The sequence below is a fragment of the Globicephala melas genome, chromosome 5 (assembly GCF_963455315.2).
Source record: "Globicephala melas chromosome 5, mGloMel1.2, whole genome shotgun sequence".
NCBI classification, from domain to species: domain Eukaryota; kingdom Metazoa; phylum Chordata; class Mammalia; order Artiodactyla; family Delphinidae; genus Globicephala; species Globicephala melas.
In genome coordinates this window covers 86,022,162-86,041,922 of record NC_083318.1, presented here as the reverse complement: position 1 = coordinate 86,041,922, position 19,761 = coordinate 86,022,162, and the positions used below count along the sequence as shown (strand labels likewise).

The 19,761-nt window shown below is 38.3% G+C and overlaps 1 pseudogene; it reads left to right on the top strand.

Moving 5' to 3' along the window:
• On the top strand, positions 1–13,380 carry LOC115865723 (UDP-glucuronosyltransferase 2B31-like; annotated as a pseudogene).
• The last annotated feature ends 6,381 nt before the right edge of the window (positions 13,381–19,761 follow it).

Here is a 19,761-nt window from a genome sequence, read left to right as displayed (position 1 = left end):
ATGTCTAAGACATGGGTTTCTCTTCTTGTCCTTTCCTTTTATTTCAGCTGTGCATCTTGTGGAAAGGTGCTGCTGTGGCCAATGGAATATAATCACTGCATCAATTTAAAGACAATATGGGATGAACTTGCTCAGAGGGACCATGAAGTTACTGTGCTAGTATCTTCACCATCCTTGTGGGTCCCAATAAGCCATCTACCCTTAAATTTGAGGTTCACTCTACATCCTTCACTAAGAATGAGCTTGATTTGCTTTTTACAGAATGGATCAAGATATGGCCATACGAGTTACCAAAGAGTACATTATGGGCATATGATTCAAAGATGCAAAAAACATATTATGAATATTCTGATACTGTTCAAAAGCTCTGTGAGGATGCAGTTTTGAACAAAAAACTTGTGAAAAAACTGCAGGAATACAGATTTGATGTTGTTTTTGGACATGCCATTTCTCCTTGTGCCGAGCTGCTGTCTGAACTACTTAACCTACCTTTGGTCTACAGTCTTTGACTTACCACTGACAATACAAATGAAAAACTCTGCGGAGGGCTCATATTACCTCCTTCCTATGTACCTGTTATCATATCAGAACTTAGTGACAAAAGGACATTTATGGAGATGGTAACAAATATGTTGTATTAGCTATATTTTGACTTTGCATTTGAGACTTTTAACAAGAAGTAGTGGGATAAATTTTACAGTGAAGTATTAGGTAAGTCTGGTTTATTTAGTACGTTTTCCCTCTAGTAGATGGAAAGAAACCTTACTTCCTTTGTGTGGGTTAGAGTGCATATGTGTGTATATATATATATACATATAATTTAAAATAAAAAATAACTTGTATTTTCTTAGCTTTAGTGTCAAAATGGAAATAGAACGCTTCTCAGTCAAAATTTATCAACTATTCAAGAAAGCATGCAAAGTAATCTAGAACTGTGTGACACTGGAGATATCCCTCCATTTGACAATAATATTCCAATATGTGAATATTCTTGGGACTTGTTTATTTAGAAAGCTACATACTCACTGTGTTTTCGATAAACCATACTGTCTGTTAATTATTGTTGTAAAATCAACCATCCTAAAACTTAGCATTTAAAAGAGCAAACGTGAGAGAGCCTCCGGGAAGACGGCGGAAGAGTAAGACGCGGAGATCACCTTCCTCCCCACAGATACACCAGAAATACATCTACACTTGGAACAACTCCTACAGAACACCTACTGAACGCTGGCAGAAGAACTCAGACCTCCCAAAAGGCAAGAACCGCCCCCCCCCAACATACCTGGGTAGGACAAATGAAAAAAGAATAAACAGAGACAAAAGAATAGGGACGGGACCTGCACCAGTGGGAGGGAGCCGTGAAGGAGGAAAGGATTCCACACACTAGGAAGCCCCTTCGTGGGAGGAGACTGCGGGTGGTAGAGGGGGAAAGCTTCGCAGCCGTGGAGGAGAGCGCAGCAACAGGGGTGCAGAGAGGAAAGCGGAGAGATTCCCGCTCAGAGGATCGGTGCCGACCGGCACTCACCAGCCCGGGAGGCTTGTCTGCTCACTCGCCGGGGCGGGCGGGGCTGGGAGTTGAGGCTCGGGCTTCAGTCGGATCTCCGGGAGAGGACTGGGGTTGGCGGCGTGAACACAGCCTGCAGGTGGTTAGTGCGCCATGGCTAGCCGGGAGGGAGTCCAGGGAAAAGTCTGGACCTGCCGAAGAGGCAAGAGACTTTTTCTTCCCTCTTTGTTTCCTTGTGCGCGAGGAGAGGGGATTAAGAGCGCTGCTTAAACGAGCTCCAGAGACTGGCGCGAGCCGCGGCTAAAGCGCGTACCCCAGAGACAGTCATGAGACACTAAGGCTGCTGCTGCCGCCACCAAGAAGCCTGTGTGCGAGCACAGGTCTCTATCCACACCCCCCTTCCGGGGAGCCTGTGCAGCCAGCCACTGCCAGGGTCCCGGGATCCAGGGACAACTTCCCCGGGAGAATGTACGGCGCGCCTCAGGCTGGTGCAACGTCACGCCGGCCTCTGCCGGCGCAGGCCCGCCCCGCACTCCATGCCCCTCCCTCCCCCCGGCCTAAGTGAGCCAGAGCCCCGGAATCAGCGGCTCCTTTAACCCCGTCCTGTCTGAGCGAAGAACAGAGGCCTTCCTGCGACCTACACGCAGAAGCGGGGCCAAGTCCAAAGCTGAGCCCCTGGGAGCTGTGAGAACAAAGAAAAGAAAGGGAAATCTCTCCCAGCAGCCTCAGAAGCAGCGGATTAAAGCTCCACAATCAACTTGATGTACTCTGCATCTGTGGAATACATGAATAGACAATGAATCATCCCAAATTGAGGAGGTGGACTTTGACAGCAAGATTTATGATTTTTTCCCCTTTTCCTCTTTTTGTGAGTATGTATGTGTATGCTTCTGTGTGAGATTTTGTCTGTATACCTTTGCTTCCACCATTTGTCCTAGGGTTCTATCTGTCCGTGTTTTTTTTTTCTTTTCTTTTTTTTGTTAATTTTTTTCTTTTTTTCTTAATAATTTTTTTATTTTAATAACTTTATTATATTTTCTTACTTTATTTTATTTTACTTTTATTTTACTTATCTTTATTTTATCTACTTTACTTTTATTTTACTTTATCTTCTTTCTTTTTATGCTTCCTTCCCCCTTCCTTCCTTCCTTCCTCCCTCCCTCGTCCTCTCCCTCCCTTCTTTCTTTCTTTCTTTCTTTCTTTCTCTCTACTTCTACTAATTCTTTCTTTCTACTTTTTCTCCCTTTTATTCTGAGCGATGTGGATGAAAGGCTCTTGGTGCTGCAGCCAGGAGTCAGTGCTGTGCCTCTGAGGTGGGAGAGCCAATTTCAGGACATTGATCCACAAGAGACCTCCCAGCTCCACATAATATAAAATGGCGAAAATCTCCCACAGATCTCCATCTCAACACCAGCACCCAGCTTCACTCAATGACCAGCAAGCTACAGTGCTGAACATCCTATGCCAAACAAATAACAAGACAGGAACAAAACCCCACCCATTAGCAGAGAGGCTGCCTAAAATCATAATAAGTCCACAGACACCCCAAAACACACCACCAGATGTGGACCTGCCCACCAGAAAGACAAGATCCAGCCTCATCTACCAAAACACAGGCACTAGTACCCTCCACCAGGAAGCCTATACAACCCACTAAACCAACCTTAACCACTGGGAACAGACACCAAAAACAATGGGAACTATGAACCTGCAGCCTGCAAAAAGGAGACCCCAAAGACAGTAAGATAAGCAAAATGAGAAGACAGAAAAACACATAGCAGATGAAGGAGCAAGATGAAAACCCACAAGACCTAACAAATGAAGAGGAAATAGGCAGTCTACCTGAAAAAGAATTCAGAATAATGATAGTAAAGATGATCCAAAATCTTGGAAATAGAATAGACAAAATGCAAGAAACATTTAACAAGGACCTAGAAGAATTAAAGATGAAACAAACAACGATGAACAACACAATAAATGAAATGAAAAATACTCTAGATGGGATCAATAGCAGAATAACTGAGGAAAAAGAACAGATAAGTGACCTGGAAGATAAAATAGTGGAAATAATTACTGCAGAGCAGAATAAAGAAAAAAGAATGGAAAGAACTGAGGACAGTCTCAGAGACCTCTGGGACAACATTAAACGCACCAACATTCGAATTACAGGAGTGCCAGAAGAAGAAGAGGAAAAGAAAGGGACTGAGAAAATATTTGAAGAGATTATAGTTGAAAACTTCCCTAATATGGGAAAGGAAATAGTTAATCAAGTCCAGGAAGCACAGAGAGTCCCATACAGGATAAATCCAAGGAGAAGTATGCCAAGACACATATGAATCAAACTGTCAAAAATTAAATACAAAGAAAACATATTAAAAGCAGCAAGGGAAAAACAACAAATAACACACAAGGGAATCCCCATAAGGTTAACAGCTGATCTTTCAGGAGAAACTCTGCAAGCCAGAAGGGACTGGCAGGACATACTTAAGTGATGAAGGAGAAAAACATGCAACCAAGATTACTCTACCCAGCAAGGATCTCATTCAGATTTGATGGAGAAATTAAAACCTTTACAGACAAGCAAAAGCTGAGAGAGATCAGCACCACCAAACCGTCTTTACAACAACTGCTAAAGGAACTTCTCTAGGCAAAAAACACAAGAGAAGGAAAAGACCTACAATAACGAACCCCAAACAATTAAGAAAATGGGAATAGGAACATACATATCGATAATTATCTTTAAATGGACTAAATGCTCCCACCAAAAGACACAGATTGGCTGAATGGATACACAAACAAGACCCATATATTTGCTGTCTACAAGAGACCAACTTCAGACCTAGAAACACATATAGACTGAAAGTAAGGGGATGGAAAAAGATATTTCATGCAAATAGAAACCAAAAGAAAGCTGGAGTAGCAATTCTCATATCAGACAAAATAGACTTTAAAATAAAGAATATTAGAAGAGACAAAGAAGGACACTACATAATGATCAAGGGATTGATCCAAGAAGAAGATATAACAATTGTAAATATTTATGCACCCAACATAGGAGCACCTCAATACATAAGGCAAATACTAACAGCCATAAAAGGGGAAATCGACAGTAACACATACATAGTAGGGGAATTTAACACCCCACTTTCACCCATGGACAGATCATCCAAAATGAAAATAAATAAGGAAACACAAGCTTTAAATGATATATTAAACAAGATGGACTTAATTGATATTTATAAGACATTCCATCCAAAACCAACAGAATACACATTTTTCTCAAGTGCTCATGGAACATTCTCCAGGATAGATCATATCTTGGGTCACAAATCAAGCCTTGGTAAATTTAAGAAAATTGAAATTGTATCAAGTATCTTTTCCGACCACAATGCTATGAGAACTATATATCAATTACAGGAAAAGATCTGTAAAAAATACAAACACATGGAGGCTAAACAATACACTACATAATAACGAAGTGATCACTGAAGAAATCAAAGATGAAATTAAAAAATATCTAGAAACAAATGACAATGGAGACACGATGACCCAAAATCTATGGGATGCAGCAAAAGCAGTTCTAAGAGGGAAGTTTATAGCAATACAACGTACCTTAAAATACAGGAAGCATCTCAAATAAACAACCTAACCTTGCACCTAAAGCAATTAGGGAAAGAAGAACAAAAAATACCCAAAGTTAGCAGAAGGAAAGAAATCATAAACATCAGATCAGAAATAAATGAAAAAGAAATGAAGGAAACGATAGCAAAGATCAATAAAATTAAAAGCTGGTTCTTTGAGAAGATAAACAAAATTGATAAACCATTAGCCAGACTCATCAAGAAAAAAAGGGAGAAGACTCAAATCAATAGAATTAGAAATGAAAAAGGAGAAGTAAAAACTGACACTGCAGAAATACAAAAGATCATGAGAGATTACTACAAGCAACTATATGCCAATAAAATGGACAACCTGGAAGAAATGGACAAATTCTTAGAAATGTACAACCTGCCAAGACTGAATCAGGAAGAAATAGAAAATATGAACAGACCAATCACAAGCACTGAAATTGAAACTGTGATTAAAAATCTTCCAACAAACAAAAGCCCAGGACCAGATGACTTCACAGGCGAATTATATCAAACATTTAGAGAAGAGCTAACACCCATCCTTCTCAAACTCTTCCAAAATGTAGCAGAGGGAGGAACACTCCGAAACTCATTCTACGAGGCCACCATCACCCTGATACCAAAACCAGACAAGGATGTCACAAAGAAAGAAAACTACAGGCCAATATCACTGATGAACATAGATGCAAAAATCCTCAACAAAATACTAGCAAACAGAATCCAACAGCACATTAAAAGGATCATACACCATGATCAAGTGTGGTTTATTCCAGGAATGCAAGGATTCTTTAATATACACAAATCAATCAATATGATAAACCATATTAACAAATTGAAGGAGAAAAACCATATGATCATCTCAATAGATGCAGAGAAAGTTTTCGACAAAATTCAACACTGATTTATGATAAAAACCCTGCAGAAAGTACGCACACAGGGAACTTTCCTCAACATAATAAAGGCCATATATGACAAACCCACAGCCAACATCGTCCTCAATGGTGAAAATCTGAAAACATTTCCACTAAGATTAGGAACAAGACAAGGTTGCCCACTCTCACCCCTATTATGCAACATAGTTTTGGAAGTTTTAGCCACAGCAATCAGAGAACAAAAGGAAATAAAAGGAATCCAAATCAGAAAAGAAGAAATAAAGCTGTCACTGTTTGCAGATGACATGATACTATACATAGAGAATCCTAAAGATGCTACCAGAAAACTACTAGAGCTAATCAATGAATTTGGTAAAGTAGCAGGATACAAAATTAATGCACAGAAATCTCTTGCATTCCTATACACTAATGATGAAAAATCTGAAAGTGAAATCAAGAAAACACTCCCATTTACCACTGCAACAAAAAGAATAAAATATCTAGGAATAAACCTACCTAAGGAGACAAAAGACTTGTATGCAGAAAATTATAAGATACTGATGAAATAAATTAAAGATGATACAAATAGATGGAGAGATATACCATGTTCTTGGATTGAAAGAATCAACATTGTGAAAATGACTCTACTACCCAAAGCAATCTGCAGATTCAATGCAATCACTATCAAACTACCACTGGTATTTTTCACAGAACTAGAACAAAAAATTTCACAATTTGTATGGAAACACAAAAGACTCCAAATAGCCAAAACAATCTTGAGAACAAAAAACGGAGCTAGAGGAATCAGGCTCCCTGACTTCAGACTATACTACAAAGCTACAGTAATCAAGACAGTATTGTACTGGCACAAAAACAGAAAGATAGATCAATGGAACAGGATAGAAAGCCCAGAGATAAACCCACGCACATATGGTCACCTTATCTTTGATAAAGGAGGCAGGAATGTATAGTGGAGAAAGGACAGCCTCTTCAATAAGTGGTGCTGGGAAAACTGGACAGGTACATGTAAAAGTATGAGATTAGATGACTCCCTAACACCATACACAAAAAGAAGCTCAAAATGGATTAAAGACCTAAATGTAAGGCCATAAACTATCAAACTCTTAGAGGAAAACATAGGCAGAACCCTCTATGACATAAATCACAGCAAGATCCTTTTTGACCCACCTCCTAGAGAGATGGAAATAAAAACAAAAGTAAACAAGTGGGACCTAATGAAACTTCAAAGCTTTTGCACAGCAAATAAACCATAAACAAGACCAAAAGACAACCCTCAGAATGGGAGAAAATATTTGCAAATGAAGCAACTGACAAAGGATTAATCTCCAAAATTTATAAGCAGCTCATGCAGCTCAATAGCAAACAAACAAACAACCCAGTCCAAAAATGGGCAGAATACCTAAATAGACATTTCTCCAAAGAAGATATACAGACTGCCAACAAACACATGAAAGAATGCTCAACATAATTAATCATTAGAGAAATGCAAATCAAAACTACAATGAGGTATCATCTCACACCAGTCAGAATGGCCATCATCAAAAAATCTAGAAACAATAAATGCTGGAGTGGGTGTGGAGAAAAGGGAACCCTCTTGCACTGTTGGTGGTAATGTAAATTGATACAGCCACTGTGGAGAACAGTGTGGAGGTTCCTCAGAAAACTACAAATAGATCTACCATATGACCCAGCACTCCCACTACTGGGCATATACCCTGAGAAAACCATAATTGAAAAAGAGTCATGTACCAAAATGTTCATTGCAGCTCTATTTACAATAGCCCGGAGATGGAAACAACCTAAGTGTCCATCATCGGATGAATGGATAAAGAAGATGTGGCACATATATACAATGGAATATTACTCAACCTTAAAAAGAAATGAAACTGAGCTTTTTGTAATGAGGTGGAAAGAACTAGAGTCTGTCATACAGAGTGAAGTAAGTCAGAAAGAGAAAGACAAATACCGTATGCTAACACATATATATGGAATTTAAGAAAAAAAAAATGTCATGAAGAACCTAGGGGTAAGACAGGAATAAAGACACAGACCTACTAGAGAATGGACTTGAGGATATGGGGAGGGCGAAGGGTGAGCTGCGACAAAGCGAGAGAGAGGCATGGACATATATACACTACCAAAGGTAAGGTAGATAGCTAGTGGGAAGCAGCCGCATAGCACAGGGAGATCAGCTCGGTTCTTTGTGACCGCCTGGAGGGGTGGGATAGGGAAGGTGGGAGGGAGGGAGACGCAAGAGGGAAGAGATACGGGAACATATGTATATGTATAACTGATTCACTTTGTTATAAAGCAGAAACTAACACACCATTGTAAAGCAATTATAATCCAATAAAAATATAAAAATAATAAAAAATAAAATAAAAGAGCAAACATATCATTTGCTCATGATCCTATGAATCAGCAACTTGGGCTGGGCTCAGGGAAATGTTTCTTCTTTGAGGCTTGTCTGGGCTTACTCATTAGCCTACGGTTAGTTATCAGCTTGGCTGCGGTGGATCAGTCCAAGAAAGTGTCACTCTCATGGCTGGGATTTGGCAGATTGGCAGGATACTATGATTGTCTCTTCCATGTGACCTGTCCAACAGAAAAGCTTGTAATTTTTCACATGACAGAAGAATTCTAGAATAGTTTGTATGAAAGTTTTAGGCCTAGATTTGGAAGTCACACAGTATCACTTCTGCCACCTTCTATTGGTAAAACAAGCCACAACGCAAGCCCAAATTCAAAAGGTGAAGAAGTAGCCTCCACCTCTCAATAGGAGGAGTTTCAAAGACTACGTAGCCATTTATAATATATAATAGTAAGAAACTTCATTAAATATATTTAAAAATCAAGTGAAAGTCAGTCACGATTAAATATAATTTTAAACCTGGGTGTAGCAAAAAAAATCTACTTCATGTACAAGAAAGTATGACACTTTGTGTAAACTTTATGTTTACTTGTCTTTAAAATTAAACATTTCTAGGGTTTCCCTGGTGGCGCAGCGTTTTAGAGACCGCCTGCCGATGCAGGGGACAGCAGTTCGTGCCCCGGTCCGGGAAGATCCCACATGCCGTGGAGCGGCTAGGCCCGTGAGCCATGGCCGCTGAGCCTGCGCGTCCGGAGCCTGTGCTCTGCAACGGGAGTGGCCACAACAGTGAGAGGCCCACGTACCGCAAAGAAAAAAAAAAAAAATTAAACATTTTATGAACTCATACCTGAGGTTCCTTTCAGCTTTCAGCTTCAAAGTCTCTGATATCTCTCTTCTAGATTCAGTTCTTCTATTATTTTAATATCTCTAACATCTTCATCATCTAATATATCTATTAAGAAGGAAAATTACTTAGTGTGGATGAGTTGTCGCTGGGAATTATCTAGTATTACTCCTTCCCTCTCAATGGATTAAAAGTCATTTGCTAAGCAAACCTAAAACACTGGGGATTTATATTAGAATTATCAGTGTCTGCTTTCTGATTCTACAACACTACAGTTTGAAAAATGAAGCAAAAGGCAAAGTTCCAGAATATTTTTCATATCTGGATGATTTCTAATCTTGATTCTGTGAGTACATTCATTCAACTATAAATATTTATTGAGCTGCTTCTTGTTTGAGGGGGGGTGAAGCACAGAAGGATATTAGTAAATATTTATTGAGAATTTACTCTTCTCCAGGAAATCTTCTACATCCTTTACATTTATTAACTCATGAAAGACACATATAGAAATCCTGTTCATAGGCACTATTATTCTCGTCATTTTATAAATATGGAAACTTAAGTAAGATAACCTACTCAGGTTCTCTTGGGGAAGAAGTGATGGAGATGGGATTAAAACACAGCAGTCTGGCCCCTGAACCTAAGGACTTGTATATTGTATTAACTGAAAGAAAAGCATGAGACTGTAATTTCAAAACGCCATGTACGATTTGGAGAAACATTGTGCTAAGCACCAAGTGTTCTGCAATATAGAAGACCAAGAAGATTAGTTTTTCTTGATGTTGGTGGTCTTTATAACAAACACTCTCCATAGTCAGCATATACCACTGAACTAACCAAACTTATTTTTGCCAGGAGAGATGCTCCCTCACCACCATTTACTCATAGATACATATAAAGCATCTTTGTGTTTGGGAAGTATTGTAAAAATTTTGGAAACCTAAGAAAAGTATCCCTTCCAAATTGATCTTAACCATCCTTGACAGAAATTCATAATTACTCTCATTGCCTAAGAATATTTAAAAGGGTAATTTACAATTACAAAGGAAATAAATATCCGAGTTATATAAACATTAAACTTTGATTACATATATAGTATATGAGGTTATAAGACGTAGTGGCTTGGAGAATAGAGCCAAGGTCAAAGTCTCAGGAACAAATTCTGCTAAAAATTAATCAAGAATCACAGATCATAGAAAATAAGCTCTTAGATGAGATTCCATTGCCAGGGCATGCAAGGCAATGTGAAGGAAAACAGAGCATCAAATGCCAAACAATCAAAGTAGAAAGCTGGTTGGTGAATGAAGTGGGAGGATGAGTAGGCCTATCTGAAATAAAAGACTAAACAAATAACCCAAAGACCAAAGTTTCTAAGATAAAAATTCATCAGGAATCATAAGTCGTAGAAAATAAGCTCTTAAATGAGATACCATAATAAGCACATGCACAGCAATGGGAAGGAAAACATGGCACCAAATAACAATCAAAGTAGAATGCTGGGCTGTGAATGGGGCGGGTGCATTGGTCTGTGAGAATATGACTAAGCAAATAATCCAAAGCCACGAAAAAGCTTAGAGAAATTGTAGGTAAATAAGGGGACAGAGGTGAAAGCGATTGACACAAATAGACTTTTACAACCAAGGCAGTTTTCCAGTCTGACTTTCCAGAAGTTTTTTGTCATTCCTTGAAAAAGAAGCCATCACAGCATTGCTGATTTATTCTAGGAATAGAAACTAACAAAGGAGATCCTTTGACCAAGTTATAAACACTAAGGGAATATTTTTCAGCTTTGGGCAGCTGAGTCTCCTTTATCACTCATTCCCACTTGTTCATAATATTTATTTTTAGCTTTTCCAGTATTTATAATTTTTCTGGAGACCAAAGAGACAAGTTTAGATATGGGAAAACACTTCACAGTCTGAATCATGTGATACTTCCTTAGCCTCCTGTCCTTTCTAGGCAGTTATCAAGCAGCCTTCCCTTTATATTAGATTGTAGTAATTGATACAGTCAGACTGTTTCGAATTTCCTAGAACAGAAAAAATAAATGACATAGAGATGGAAGTGAAAGACATCATTTCATTTGGTGCACCTCATTCATCATGCCCTTTCTTGATCACAGATGGTCCAAGAATTTAGTCCCACAATAAGCTTTCTTTAAAACATACAAGAAAGTGTGAGACTTTAAGTTATGCAAGGGAAGGCTATTCATTCTTAGTGATATATGCATCATTAGGGAAGCTTCTTAAACCACTGAGGTTTCTCTTCTTGCCTTTCTCTATACCCCTAGAGGAAATTCAATTTCCTATGAGTAACCTGTTTATTCTCTGGTGGCTAGCTAAGTGACACTGGAGACCAGATTGAAACAAGTGTGAACAGTGCAAATTCATCATGCTGCAGGTCCTTGTTTAATGTGGAAAGTCATTAATAATCTTTAGAAAACAATCTCTATGAAGGTGAGATCAAGTTGGTGAAATAGGAACTTACCTCCTCCCATGGACACACCAAAATACAACTATTCAGAAAGCAACTATCTTTGAGAACAACTTGAAGACTAGCATAAAAGATTTCCCACAACTAAAGATATAAAGAAGGAGCCACAACTAGACAAGTAGGAGGAGCAGAGATGCAGTCTAACCAGGATCCACACCCTGGGGTTGGCCACCCACAAACAGGAGGAATATCACAACCACAGAGGTTCTCCTCCAGGAGAAAAGGGTCTGAGACCCCACTTCAGGCTCCCCATTTTGGTAAGATAGGCCCCCAGAATGTCTGGCTTTGCAAACCAGATGGGCTTACATTCGAGAGAACAGGAGACCCTGTAAACAGATTCTGTTCTCAAAGTCTGCACACAAAATCTCACACAGTCTGAGTCCCAGTGAAGAGGCAGTAGTTAAAAAGGCACCTGGGTGAGACCCACTTGCTGATCTTGGCGAGTCTCCTGGAGAGGCATTGTGCAGCTGGGACTCCAACTAGGGATGGAGACTCTGGTGGCAGCCATTTTGGGGATCTTGTTCTACCATGCTAACACTGGCAAACACCATTTTGGAAGCCTCTCTCTAACCTATTAGCACCAGGGGCTTGCCTGCCAGTAGGTCCATGGCAGTCACACAATGCTGGGTCATCCTTGGAAGATGGGGATGCTCAGTTAGTTAAAAAAAAAGAAAAGTTTAAAATGTTAGAGCATTAAGTAAAAATGCACAAATATCATCAATGTGATACAAGCCCAATGCTATGCAGGAAAATGACCATTTAGAATGTAATATTCATCACATACTTAAATAATTACAGAGAGATATTGACTTAGAATTAAAATCTGTTAGTTAACTTGAACATGTAATACATGAAACAAGAATTAATCTTTAACAATTATTTGAACCTGTTTTCAAAGGTGCAGAGGGGAGAAGTTATTGTAAGCTATGTAAGTCTCTCACTTAACATGTATTTTTTTCCTTCTCTTTTTTCTGTATATATGTTTGTTTAAATTATAAAACACTGGCATTATTTGTTCATCTTGACCAACACAGACTTGAAGCTTTATTGCTATATCTTCTAAGAAAAAATGGATACAAATTTACATATATTCCTTTTCCTATTTTCTTTTTCAGGAAGACTCACTACATTGTGTGAATTGATGGGGAAAACTGATATTTGACTGATAAGAAGCTATTGGGACTTTGAATTTCTCCACCCACTCTTACCAAATTTTGAATTTGTTGGAAGACTCCACAGTAAACCTGCTAAACCACTGCCAAAGGTAAACTGGTGTCTTGAATAGTTTTCTATTCCCAGTCCAAATACTGTCTTATGGAAAAGAAACGGACAATATATAAAATTTCTTCACACCATGCCCTCACCTATTATGTGTTTCAGGTTTTATTATCACTGAAGATTCTGAGCTACATAACAGTCATGAAAAGTAAGAGAGAAATGCAAGATTGTGTGGATATAGCCACTATAAAAAAGTCTTCCAACACATAAGAAATTATATTTTTTTCAACAAATGTGTATTCTTTGTCTGCTAGATACCAGATTCTACACTCCGAAATGAAGAAGGAGGGGTGAATGAGATAGACACAGTTGTAGTCCTTAGGGATATTATAGACTGGACAGCCAGAAAAACTATAAATATTAAATAGTTATTTACAATCAAGTACAAATCACAAAATGCATAAGACTGAGGTAATGTGGGAGCTTATCTCTTGTATTTTATTAAAATAAATTGCAATGAGGTATTTAAAAGAATTAAATTCTGATAATGTGATATTAAAAGTGGAAATATGTGAGAGTATTCAAAGGTTATGGAATCTGGTGCTTTAATATATGGTACTATGGTAGCTAGGAAATATACAAAAGCCAAATCCTGCCGGTAGTGCCTTTCCTATAAAATATGGATGCACAAGAAAAAAAGAAGAAAAATGAGGGAGGGGGTTTACTTACCTACCTCATTGGAGTGGTGTGAGAATAAAATGGTCTAATACAGTAATTCTTCATTATATACAGATTCTGTATTTTCAAATTTTCCTACTCACTAAAATTTATTTGTAACCCCAGAATCAATATTTGTAGTATTTCATGGTCATTCATAGCTATATACAGAGCAGTAAAAAAGTTACTCACTGGACGTGCATGTTCCCAGTTAAGCATTGAACAAGGCAATCCTCTGCCTTTTTGTTGCAGCTCTCATACTGTAAATAAGTGTCCTTTTCAGGTCTAATTAATACCACATTTTTGCATTTGAGTGCTTTTTGTTGGTGATGTCGCTGTTTGGAATGGCCCCCAAGGAGAGTGCTGACATGTTTTCTATTGTTCCGGAAAAGAAGTAAGAAGGCTGTGATGTACCTTAGGAAGAAAATATGTTTGCCAGATAATCTTCATTCCATTCCATGAGTTATAGCACTGTTGGCTATGAGTTCAGTGTTGATGAATCAACAATATATGTTAAACAAGGTGTTTTAAAACAGAAACACACATAAAACCAGCTTATGTGTTGAGCAGTTGACAAAAATGTTGTGACAAGAAGCTTGGGTGAAACCAGGAGCAATGATTCATTACTCACAAATGACATGTTTGTGGCAACTTTATAGAACATAGTTACTAAGAATAAAAAGAATCGACTGGATACATAAAGCCCATACACAGTGCCAAGGACATAGTGCTTGATAAATATTAGCTATTGTGACAAATTTCTTAGTGCCCCTTTTGACAAAAGGAATTTGTCTCAGAAACCAAAGTAAGAAGAAGAAAATGTTAAAATTGTATTTGAAGCTTTAAGCAGTCTCACTAGTATCTAGACTGGAGGGATTCCTTCTGATATATGCACTTGTGTATGTGTCATACTGGCAAACTCATGATATTTTTTCCCCCAAAATTTGTTCTCATCATATTTGAGATCAAAGAACTTCACAGCACAAAATAGAACAGAAATTATTGTATCCTGATAATACAATTCATGGAAATAAGCCTCTCTCAGGAATTGGTTGTGGCGGTGCATTAAAAATCATCCAGTAACGCATAAAGATATAGCTCTATTTCAATCATGTAAATTGCCTGACCTCACTAGCTAGGCTTGGAAACAAATAAAGTAAAGTAGATATCAGAGAGGAAGTGCCTACTTTAGTATTAACCTGCACAATAGGCTACAAATTTTAAAATGTAAATGAAAGTCTTCCATAACGTTATGTCATGAGCCCCAATTAGTTCATAGATAGCCTGATCAGATGTTTTACCCAATAAATCACACTCTCATGGAGTAAAATCCACCCAAAATAAACAATTTACAGGCAAAATCTGTCACATTCATTATAAGTCATAGCATTAATTCCCTTAAAATATCTGGGCCATGATCAGAAGTAAAATTAAATTTATACTCAAAATTTAAACATCCCATATAAAAATAATGATAATATTTGATATTGTAATTTCATTAGGTTTTGAATGAAAATAGAGAGAAATAAACTACAGGAAGTTTTGAAAAGCTATTTCCTTAAGAGAGATGAAATTAATATAGCATGCCCAGTGTTATCAGAGCATGAGGTAGAAAGAAAAAGGAAATAATATTTTAAGATAAGGAAAATTGCTTTCATCAGTCTTTTTCTCTTTCAGTCAATTAATGTAATATCACCAGAAGTTTAATAGCTCAGAATCTTAACTGAGGATTAAATTTAGGGAACCCGTCAATATTGGGAATTTGAAACACCAATAAATAAATAATAAATTGTGATTAATAAATTCAGAGTCATTTATTTATATATAGATGATTTAACAAGAGCACTTTCGTTCTTTTACCAAAGCAATTATATGTAACCTCATAATCAGGTTATATTATCATATGTAGCCTTTATAATCAGGAAAGGCTGTACACCAAAAGAGACATCCTGAAAACTGCCAAGAAGAAAAGTAGACCAATTCAGTAACAAATACACTGGACATAAAATGACATAAAATCTCAAGAAGCCGAGCTACAGACAGATTCTCTGTTAGGAATTCAGGTCCTTTTAAATATTTGTCTCTGTCAACTCCTCCAAACAAAACCAAAAAAAATCCAAACAAACAAAAAAAACCTTGTTGATCAAGCAAGGCTAGGTTTATTTGACTTATTATAGGAAACAAGAACAGCACTTTGACAGAGTTTTATTACTTTTCAGCAGAGGAAAGTCAGGGGAAGATAATTCTAAGGTGTTGGGGCCTGGTTGGCGATATCGAGGAAGAATTTGTAAAGTGAGGAACAGTTTGGGACTGGGCAAAGTTCAAGGCATAACTTTGAATTGCTGGACACAGTGAGGTCAGGTCTTGAATTTTGTCTGTGTGAGCAAGCCACGTGTTTTAATAAGCACACTATTTTACTTGGTCACAATCCTGTCATCCTGGGACAAATTACTAAGTCATTGTTGCTGGAACATAGCATTATTTAACACATAACTAGAAAAAAAATTCCTGGTCCTGCTATTGTTTGAGACATGGAATAAAAATTACACTGTTTTCAAAACTCACTTAAGAAAATTAAACCTGTGCTGTCACAACGTAAAATGTTGTTCACTGGAAACTTTCACTTTACTGCTGTCTCTTGTTGATAAGTAATAAATAAATCACCATACTTGCCTAGTAGTCAATGATTATACATTGATTAAAGAAAATAGATTTCATATTACACATCTCTTTCCAAGGGGGTTTAAGGTTTGGCATGTTAGAAGATGAGGCATTCTAACAATACTTCTCTCTTTAGAAATATACATATTCATTTCCTTCAAACAAACTAAAACAAGAATAAATGAAACAAACAAAACTCTCTCTTTCTCTCTTTGCTGATGCCCCTTTGTAGTATAGCAAATTATTTCTTTTCAGGAAATCGAAAAGCTGTCCAAAGCTCTGGAGAAGATGGCATTGTATTACTTAGTTTGGGCTCAATGGTCCAAAACCTTCCAGAAGGAAAGGCTAACATGATTGCATTGGCCCCTGTCCAGATTCCACAGAAGGTATGATACATTGCCTTTGTGCTGAACAACTACTTAAATGACTCTCTTTAATGTCTATGGAGTGGGTCCATTAAAATAGCTTTTGCAAGGGGGAGAGAATTTCATAACACAATTAGATCAAAATGAACTGGTATATCTGTTTTTCTTTTGAAGTCAAAGTTTTAAATGGTGCAAGGGGGACTCATGTGCTTAAATATTCCAATTCAAGTTTTACTTTGTTCTCAGAGACACTTCTGTATTAGAGGTTATGTGTGAGGTTTCAGTGCTATTAAGTTAATAGTAAGAACACAAGAATGTCCAAATCTAACCCCACAAATGATGATTTTTCCCAGAGGAGTTCCTGGGGGACTGTGGAAGTTCTGAGCAGCAGAGAGACATTGTGTTACAGTTCAGTTAGTACTCGATATTCAATATTCAAAATAGAATTTTGAAAAAGGCTGAGTTGAAGCATAAAGATTCAAATCCTTCTTCCTGTTCCTGCTCTCTCTTTTCCCAAGATGAAAAGAGCATATATCTTTTTTCTTTCTTTCTTTCTTTTTAAAACATCTTTATTGGAGTATAATCACTTTACAATGGTGTGTTAGTTTCTGCTTTATAACAAAGTGAATCAGTTATACATATGCATATGTCCCCATATCTCTTCCTTCTTGCGTCTCCCTCCCTCCCACCCTCCCTATCCCACACCTCTAGGTGGTCACAAAACACTGAGCTGATCTCCCTGTGCTATGCGGCTGCTCCCCACTAGCTATCTACCTTACATTTGGTAGTGTATATATGGCATGGGCCACTCTCTTGCTTTGTCCCAGCTTACCCTTCCCCCTCCCCGTATCCTCAAGTCCATTCTCTAGTAGGTCTGTGTCTTAAAACCAGTCGTTGAGTAAAAGACCAAGAGAGACCCCTGGGAGCCACGCTTTGTTTCCTGTTAAAGCAGAAAAGGGTGACAGTAAGAGGCATAGGTTCTGAATTTAAGGTCTCTTAGTCCTGCCCATTAATAACTTGGCCTATTCAACATACGGTTCTGACCAATTGGATTAACAGCTACTTTCTCAGAGGTGGGGAGGAAGAGGAGAGGCAAAAACTGGAAAGCATGGGAGTAGTCAGGGTTAGCACAGAGAAAATTACAGAAGTGCTCCCTGGTAAATCCTATAGTTATTTTTATGACAGTATAAATCCATCTGAGCTCTCTCACTAGTGGTGAACTACTTTCCACCTTCAGGCATGATCTAAACTGCCCCAAAACAACCCAAACAATTTTTATCTTCTACAGCCTGGAATCAGGCTGACTGCCTTGACAAGTAATAGACAGCCACCTACCTTAAAAAAAAAAAATTGCCCCAGAAACCTAGGATTCCTTGGGATTTCATCCCATTGAGAAGTGAGAATTTCAATATCCATGAATTCTTTGGGCTGGATATAGCATATTCGATACCTTCTAAATTAGTGTTTTCCATTGTATAAAATGCAGTTAGATCTCCTGAAAGCATAAACTGCTACTTTGCCTATTTTATCATATAATGGTCAGTGAAAATTAATGTGGCATTGTCTTTTTTTAAATTTTATCACTTGTATTATTCTTCAGTTCCTAGTTTTGTATAAATACGTGTAAAACTGTGCATGGATAACTCCACTCTTAGAAACTAGAGACTTTGAGGGAAAAAAACTGAGATAATATCTTGAAAAATTCACACTTAAAAGATTATAGGAGATTGGTTCAAGATGGCAGAGTAGAAGGACATGCTCTCATCTCCTCTTATGAGAGCACCAGAATCACAACTTACTGATGAACAATCATCGACTGGAAGACACTGGAACTCACCAAAAATGATACCTGACATCCAAAGACAAAGGAGAAGCCACAATGAGATGGTAGGAGGGGTGCAGTCTCAATAAAATCAAATCCCATAACTGCTGGGTAGGTGACTTACACTGGAGAACACTTATACCACAGAAGTCCACCCACTGGAATGTAGGTTCTGAGCCCCACATCAGGCTTCCCAACCTGGGGGTCCAGCCACAGAAGGAGGAATTCCTAGATAATCAGACTTTGAAGGCTAGTGGTATTTGATTGCAGGACTTTGACAGAACTGGGGGAAACAGACTCCACTCGTGGAGGGCACACACAAAGTACTGTGCACATTGGGAAACAGGGGAAGGAGCAGTGACCCAATAGGAGACTGAACTAGAGCTACCTGCTAGTGTTGGAGGGTGTCCTGCAGAGGCGGCGAGTGACAGTGTCTCACTGTGAGGACAAGGACACTGGCAGCAGAAGTTCTGGGAAGTACTGCTTGGTGTGAGCTCTCCCAGAGCCCACCATTAGCCTCACCAAAGAGCCTGGGTAGGCTTCATTTTGGGGTCACCTCATGGCAAACAATGAACAGGGAGGGAACCCAGCCCCACCCATCAGCAGACAAGTGGATTAAAGTTTTATTGAGCTCTGCCCAACAGAGCAACAGCCAGCTCTACCCACCACCAGTCCCTCCCATTAGGAAATTTGCACAAGCCTCTTAGATAGCCTCATCCACCAGAGGGCAGACAGCAGAAGCAAGAAGAACTACAATCCTGCAGCCTGTGGAATAAAAACCACATTCACAGAAAGATAGACAAGATGAAAAGGAAGAGGGCTATGTACCAGATGAAGGAACAAGATAAAACCCCAGAAAAACAATTAAATGAAGTGGAGATAAGCAACCTTCCAAAGAAAGAATTCAGAATAATGATAGTGAAGATGATCCAGGACCTCTGGAAAGGAATGGAGGCAAAGATAGAGAAGATGCAAGAAATGTTTATCAAAGACATAGAAGAATAAAAGAACAAACAAACAGAGATGAATAATACAATAACTGAAATGAAAACTACACTAGAAGGAATCAATAGCAAAATAAGTTAGGCAAAAGAACAGATAAGTGACCTGGAAGACAGAATAGTGGAATTCACTGCTGCAGAACAAAGAAAAAAGAAGAAATAGAAAATATGAACAGACCAATCACTAGTAATGAAATTGAAACTGTGATTAAAAATCTTCCAACAAACAAAAGTCCAGGACCA